Raw genomic sequence first — 8,247 nt, 5'->3', positions numbered from 1 at the left:
GAGCATGCAGTCTTCGCGACAAAAAGAGCAGCCAATTATTTCAATACTGAACCGGAGGAATGGGAAAATTTCCAGATACTTGTTTCGGAGGGTAAAATGGAGCTGAAGTTCTTGGGTGGTCCATACAACGATTTCATTCTAGGCCAGTTCTTGAAACCAACTGAGGAGGCGTAGGAAGCTTTTTGGAAGATAAAGGAAAAAACAATATTTTCATTTTATTTTTTTATTGATGAAATTTTTCAAAATTACCATGTATTAGTTTCTAAGAGAATACATAAATAAATATTATTAAAAAAAAAACAGTGCTTTTCTAATTTTAAAATTCATGACATTCATCACAATCCCTTATCATCGGAGTCGGCCCATCAAACGTATCTCCTTCAGTAGTTTTATAATGCTCTGAACATCTTCTGCATCTTTTGATGTACCAATCATTTCTCATCATATCAGTCAACTTGTCCCAAGCCTGCTCAACATCGGATGCGGCGATTGAGCTTATGAATGAATGCGGGAGATATGCAATATCCTCACGATCCATTAAACTTAAATTTTTTAATTCATAATAAATGTCCAGGGATCGATCAACCGATCGTACAGTCTTTGTTCTCATCATCATCCAGTTTTTGAGTAGTTGCACATTTTTTACAGCACATGCCTTGTTCTCTGTGTAACGATGGAAATGACACAGGGAGGCTGGTAATTCTGTGAACTTGGAGAGTGACGGGCAATCATCGTAACATTCTTCGATATTAACCACCGGAGGTGCCGGTCCAACCATTTTTTGCAGCCATTTTTTCTTATCTTCACCTTTCACATAAATTTTATCAATATTGTCCCACTCTCGAACAAATCTTTCAAGGTCATTATAGGGTTTATTCCCATAGTTCCAAGGTAATCCATGATGATTAAGCTCAAGCCACTCATTCACACCTCTATACTTCGCCGGTAAACTGGAGAACGCATAAGGAGGGCGAAAAAACCACGCTGCTGGGCATTTGACTCCCGGATCCAATATTGCGTATGCGAATTCTTTTACAATAAACTCATTGAAGAGCGTTTGAAAACCTTGCACATCCACGAGAATATCCATTGCGACTGATGTTTTTAGGGCTCTAACATTTTAATTTATACATCCATCCCCTCCAATTTTAAACTATTTTTCTCACCCCACCACTTATAGGGTGATAATTTACTACTCTATCATGCAAAATGAGACAGTAAGCGGCCGTATCCTTGGGAATACTTAATCTTGTTTCAAATTCTAGACGAACATCTACTGGACCAAATTTCAAAGATTCATTTTGTTTAGAACAATCAATTACCACTAGCGGAGTAATTGTTGAAAATAGTGTTTTACTCAATAAAGGGTTGTTCACTTGTTGATCATAATATGACGATTGAAAATTTGAATACATGTCATAAAGTATAGAATACTGATTCTTACCCATATCTATATCTAAATTACCATACGGATAACATTGAGAGTTTAAGAATAATTTAACATCTGCTATATTACAATGATCAAAATTACTAGCATTTTTCTTATCACTATTTTTTCGCGCTATTTGAAATCCTAGAATGACATAGCGAGGCTTTTCGAGCTGGGTTGCGGTTTTCACCGTCCACACATGTTTTGTCGTCTGGGGGAGCATTGGATACTCATACAACTCCCATGATCTGAAGCTTATCGGTATGGGCGGATCTTTTTGGATGAAATTAAGCAATTGAATTTTTTTAGTATCCGATAATGTTACATATGGGATTAACCACTCGATTTTACTCAAGGTGACTTTTACATCTTCTTTGTCTAATTGAACTATCGCATTATTATCTCTATGAGCTCTGATCAAAACAAGCTCATGTTTGACATTAATCATAATCTTCCGATAATCTTCAGCAAACCCCAATAGCATACTCAGTGGGACAGATACATCGAAGCGACCTCCATCATCAACTAAACTCAATTCCTCTTGCACACCTAACCATCCAGCATTTTCCATAGAATTGTTTTGATTCGGTGTCAATGAGATAAGATTTTTCATGAGTGTAGTGATGCCCACATTCTTGACTTTATCAATTTCAATAGCGTTAATTTCATAGCGGATCTCTTGAAATAGATGACATATGGCATTATTTACGAGAGTCGTCAAAGTCGCTTTAGTGTTATCAGCTTTCAGCAATTTACCAGTGATATGTAAATGACTTTTGCTTGGTAAAATGCAGAGATCTTGATTTTGCACAGTGATACGAATCTCATCACTATTATCAAGCCCTGTGGAAGCATATGGCTGATGTGCATGGATCTCATAATGGGCGATGGACTCCTCAAACACTGGTGGAATTTTTATATTCAGACTTTCTTCCATGGTATCCAACAAGAGAAAAATATTTTTATTTGGCAAAAACCCCTTTTCCACTTTTTTTCACGACGAGGCCGAGACTCTGGAGAAATTTGACGTTCTGAGGTGTTAACACCTTGAAGCCAACACGCGAACTGATTGAAGAGGGACATGACTGGTTATTTTTATAGGAATAGCCAATCTTTCGATTGTATACAATGCCCATGATTATGTAACAGGCTTGATATGTAGCCTGATAGTGATTGTCTCACCCCTGAAATTCACCAAACCACCGTTTTGATCAACAATTCGTAGCTGTAGTTCAGTTATTGTTCTTACAGAAACTGGTAAATAAATCACTTGTGATGGCACTTCTATAATTTTATAACCTGGGGGCACAACTGGAAAAAATTCATGTATTGTATGAACTTTATCACTATTGTTGTATGCACCTGTAGTGATATTACATTCGACTCGTATGGCATTCACTTTAAGAATGGTTACAGGTTGATCAGATTCATGAGTTTTATTAGCTTCCAAAATTCTAGGAGTGAAGCCGAGAAGTCGACCTATCGAATCAGTAGGTCGCAAGTCCAAATTCTTATTACAAATTATTTCACTTCGTAAAGTATTATTATTGCTTTTGACATTTATAGTAATATCACTTTTTTCCACACTTTTTATCATAAATTTCGCAATATCATCTATTTCATAACTCCCCGTGGGGATAGTAATAACTGTATTCCCTATATGTAATTTGTTATTGCTGGTATCAACATTTGGTATAGAATTGAAAGTTAGAAATTCCACTAGACCAAGAACATAATTTTTCTCAGGAGAAAGTTCAATTGGTGGAAAATATTGTACTTCCAATACTGACGATGTCCCTGAGACTGTCAACGTTAATGAATCGCTCATGATTTCTCGATATCAACTGATAGAAAAATCATCAATACTCCTCCTTATATAAGCGTCCAATGAGAAAGGCTAAACATAAATGTCCACAATTATATGTATTCCAGTCCTGAAAACGCTCGTGATTATATTTTATGCTACCAACTCCAAGGTAATTGAAAAGTTCTGTTGGAGGTTGTAGGTTCCCAAAACTATCGAAATAGGTAACATCATTCCCTATTTTTCTATATGCAACCCAATGAGTCCCAGGACCTTCTTTATCATCCAAATTAATAATGGCTGATTCATTTTTCAATGGTCCATTTTTCGGTAATCCATTACGCATGAAAACACCGCGAAAATGCAGAATTTTCATGAGTTGTGCATATTTTTTGAGATCTCCGTCTGTTAGTGCCCTGCGTGGTAGCTTCATTAATAGTTTTTTGGCTTCAGGTATAAGCCCATGCCTTTCTTATAGGGTTTGAGATGTAAGCCTCGACCGAGCGCGATAGCCTCCATTGTTTCATTATGCCTCTTATTCTCTGCGAGTTGTTGTTTGACATCTTTGGCACTATTTACAGCTTTAGCAATTCCGGCTGCCCCACCAGCTAAAGCCCCCGTGGCGCTTAGACCTGCAAATAGCGGTACGAGAAAAGGCAAAATTCCCCCAACTCTCGAAGGGACAGGTATCACTCGGGGAATACTAACCCGACCTCTCCCTCCATTCTGCTTTACGGCTACTTTAGCACCACTAAGAGCCGTTTTGATAGCATCAGCTGAGCCATTATTTAATTTAATCGACTTTTTAGCAGCTCGAAGGATCGCCCCAAATGTAACCTTTTTCTTGGACTTTCCCCTCCTCCTCTTCACCCCTAAACCTGATTTCTTTACACCCGTGCCTGATTTCTTCACCCCCAAACTTGATTTCCTCACACTTAAACTTGATTTCTTCACTTTCGAACTTGATTTTCTCACGCCTAAACTTGATTTGCTCACTCTCGAACCTGATTTTCTTACACCCATACCTAATTTCGTTTTGGCCTTCATCACGTTTGTTACAAATAAAGCTGCCGCTTTTTCTCCTAGAGTAGCGTCTGGGGCTGAAACACGTCGCCAAGCTTTTTCTGCAAGCACCTGATCAGCCTCGTGTCGCACTGCAATGTTTTCACGATTTTTCGAATATGCAATGTCATGAACCTTACAGGCTGAGTCGAGAGGATTGATCCCAGGATCTCCACGAGCTAATCTTTTCCCTAACTTGGTACCTGGCCCACAATACTGATAACCTGGCAGATGCAATTCGACGGGGAGTTTGTTAATTATTTTATTCATTAAACCTTTACCCTTCTTGCGAGTACTGTGCACAATCATGTCTGTAATGGAACTGAGCGATTTTGCTATAAAACCCTCAATTTATAGGTTTTCTCTTCAGTTGACATAAAGATGGAGTTCAGTACACATCCCAGCAGTTTACCAGTCATTAACTTTGATTCAGTGACTGTGAAAGATATTAATCAACCAAAACGTCATGGTTCACTGTTACCAAATACTATTCGCGCTGTTTTCTGTGGCCCATCAAATTGTGGGAAAACTAATGCTTTACTGAGTCTCATAATTCATCCCAATGGCTTGAGATTTTCGAATATTTATGTATATTCAAAGTCTCTCAATCAACCGAAATATCAATTTTTACAAAATTTACTGGAACCTCTGAATGACTTGAATTATTTTCCATTCTCAGATAATGAAGAGGTGGTGGCGGTGGATAAGGCGAATGAGAATTCACTGTTTATTTTCGATGATGTTGCTTGCGAGAAACAAAATAACATTAAGGCATATTTTTGTATGGGGAGACATAAAAAAGTTGACAGTTTTTATTTATGTCAATCATATGCTCGCATACCAAAGCATTTAGTGCGTGATAATGTTAATTTTTTGGTCTTATTTAAACAGGATGAAATGAATTTGAGACATGTTTATAACGATCATGTAAATACAGATATGTCATTTGACAAATTCAAACAATTATGTTCAGCATGTTGGAAAAATAATTATTCGTTTTTAGTTATCGATAAAGATAGTGACGTTAATGAGGGTCGATATAGGAGAAATTTCGATTGTTTTGTTCAGATAAATAATGTTGGTGAGAGTAAAATATAAACAGTTGTGGAGTAGATCCCAGTGAGTCAACATGCCTCCACGCAAGGATGAAATGTCTCAGCAGCAAGAAATTTTACGTCAGATTTCTTCCGCAAGGAAAGCAATTCAACGGAAACATAACCTATTGAAATTGAATAGAGAGAGTGTCGACGAGGCAATGAATCAAATATTCAAACCTGTTGTGAGACCACTTGAGGAATTGACCATTAAATCATCTAAAGATGATGGTGAAAAAAATGAGTGGTTTAATTTAAAAAATGAGGTGAAGCCTTCTGATTTCAAACTTCGACAAAGTTTTGCGTATAAGAGTACCCCGAAGGAACTCAAACAAAATGCGTGGGATGGGGAGAGCTCTTCAGATGTCAATAAATTCGATGATTCTTTATTGAATCAAACATTGAATGAGACAATAATTTCACCTTTAGAAACATCTCATGATGATACTATAGTTCCATCTCTCAAAAATCGTCGAGATGATACTATGGTTTCAGGCATGCAAAAATCACTGTTTGACGCGGAAGAGACCGATGATGACGCAAATATTTTCGATCCTGACACTCTTGTAGGAAAATATTTAGCGGGAATCGGTACATCCAAATGGGATAAGGCTTATGGTGTTCGAAAACTAACGCGTAATTTCATGATTGGAGACTCCCCAATATATTTTGAGGCTGAGTTTATTAAAGTGAAAACCATGAAATACGCCTGTACTGAAGGATTACTCGAACTCCTCTTCATGAAAAACCCTAATGACACTTTGATTAGTGAGAGTGATATTAGTGCATATAAAAATATTATTCTTGCCACTAATGGGCATCAGAAAAATTATAAATATCGTGGAGGTATCCGAGAGGCAAAGGGTGAGAAATATGACAGATATATTTCACGGTTTGTCGGGTCAAAGTACGCCGGCACAGGGCTTCTACCTGCTTTTATGAGAGCTCGGAGACCCAACACGGTGGATTATATCTATTGGGACGATCCGAATGAACTTGTTGACCGCCTGCGATTACTCGTAGCTTCACAAGGAGCAGGAAATCCAAGTCACGATAATGAAATTATTTCAATTATCGAAGAACTTCGAGAGGCTGGAATTATATATTAGACTATGCACATTATCAATCGTTATCATTTGCGAAATGAGTGTTGATGTGTTCGGTCGTCACTTAATATCCGATAGTGGTTCCTACAGTCGAGGTCCACCCGGAGTTGGATATCAACTCACTGCAGAGGGTAATTATGACCTGCGTGATAAAAGATTGAGTAATGTTGCTACAGCAGTGGACCTACACGATGCCGTAACACTGGAGACTCTGAATATAAAAATCAGTGAATTGCAAATTGAAACGAAACGGAAATTCGCAGATATTAATAAGCGAATTGGCAGATTGATGAGATTAGTGGAAAAAATACCTAGTGAACCCAAAAATGCCACAAAGTAAATTGGATATTGTCACAGAATTGCATCGCCCTGCACGGAGAAATTATCCTCGACGGCGAGTGAATATTCGTGATTTGGATGAGACGTGGCAGGCCGATTTAGTCGACATGACGGCTTACGCAAAAAGCAATAATGGAAATAGATTTTTGCTCACTGTAATAGACAATTTTTCAAAGTTTGCATGGGCGGAGCCGATAAAGAGGAAAAACGCGCAAGATGTCACGAGAGCTATGAGTTCCATTTTCCAACGAGGGCGTGTACCCAAACATTTACACGTTGATGGTGGAAAAGAATTCTACAATTCTGAGTTTCAAGCATTGATGAAGAAATATAATATTAATTTATACTCTACCTTTAGTAATTTAAAGGCGTCTATATGTGAAAGATTCAATCGAACATTAAAAAGTAAAATGTGGCTACAGTTTAGTTTGCGAGGAAATTATAAGTGGATTGATATGTTACCAGATCTCATGCATGAGTATAATCATAAAAAACATCGAACGATTCGTATGAGACCTGTCGATGTAACGATAAAAAATGCAAAAAAATTACGTATCCTTTACGCCGACTTTCGAGTGAATAGAAAGCGACCAAAGTTTCATGTGGGTGATAAAGTTCGTATAAGCAAGATGAAACATGTTTTTGAGAAAGGCTATACCCCCAATTGGACAACAGAAATTTTTACTGTCCGAGAAGTTAATAATACAAATCCAGTGACATACAAATTGAAAGATTATAAAAATGAATTGATCAGTGGAAGTTTTTATGAAGAAGAATTACTGAAAACAAAACATTCTGATGTGTATCTTGTAGAAAAATTATTGAAAAAATCTGGAAATAGGCTTTTTGTTAAATGGTTAGGTTTTGATAACACTCACAATAGCTGGATTGATGCTGCTGAATAAAAAAGATGGAGAGGGGGAAAAACTATTTAAATAGTCAACCTATTCTCATCCTCATTAGTTTAGTTGGTGTTTTCAACTCAACAACATGATTGTGAAAATCATCGTGCTACTAGTCCTCGTGACATCCTCCTGCCGGGGTGAAAATTTTCTCAATACTGAGATTTCCAGTCGAAGTGGACTATACTACGAATCCGTAGGGGATGTGCGCTTCACCACAGGCGAGTGGCAAATTGTCACTTATATTGACTTGAGAAAATTCATCGATCACCGGCCACTAATTCATTCCAAAATACTGGAAAATATGAGTCAAAAGTGCAAATATTATGGGGAAGCTGAACAATGTGCAAAAGTTCTTCAAAGTGAAAATATTTTGAAACAAAATCGAAACGTAGAAAAATATATTAATCAATTCCTGTTCTTCACGAATGAATCTAGTACTGAAGAGCAAAACAAAAATGTGACTCTGGAAATTATCGAAAAAACTCTTGATAATGAAAAAACATTGAAT

The sequence above is a fragment of the Diachasma alloeum genome, unplaced genomic scaffold (assembly GCF_001412515.2).
Source record: "Diachasma alloeum isolate Michigan unplaced genomic scaffold, Dall2.0 Dall_scaffold_01388, whole genome shotgun sequence".
In the NCBI taxonomy this organism is placed as follows: Eukaryota; Metazoa; Arthropoda; class Insecta; order Hymenoptera; family Braconidae; genus Diachasma; species Diachasma alloeum.
Note: the sequence above shows the minus strand (reverse complement) of the source record.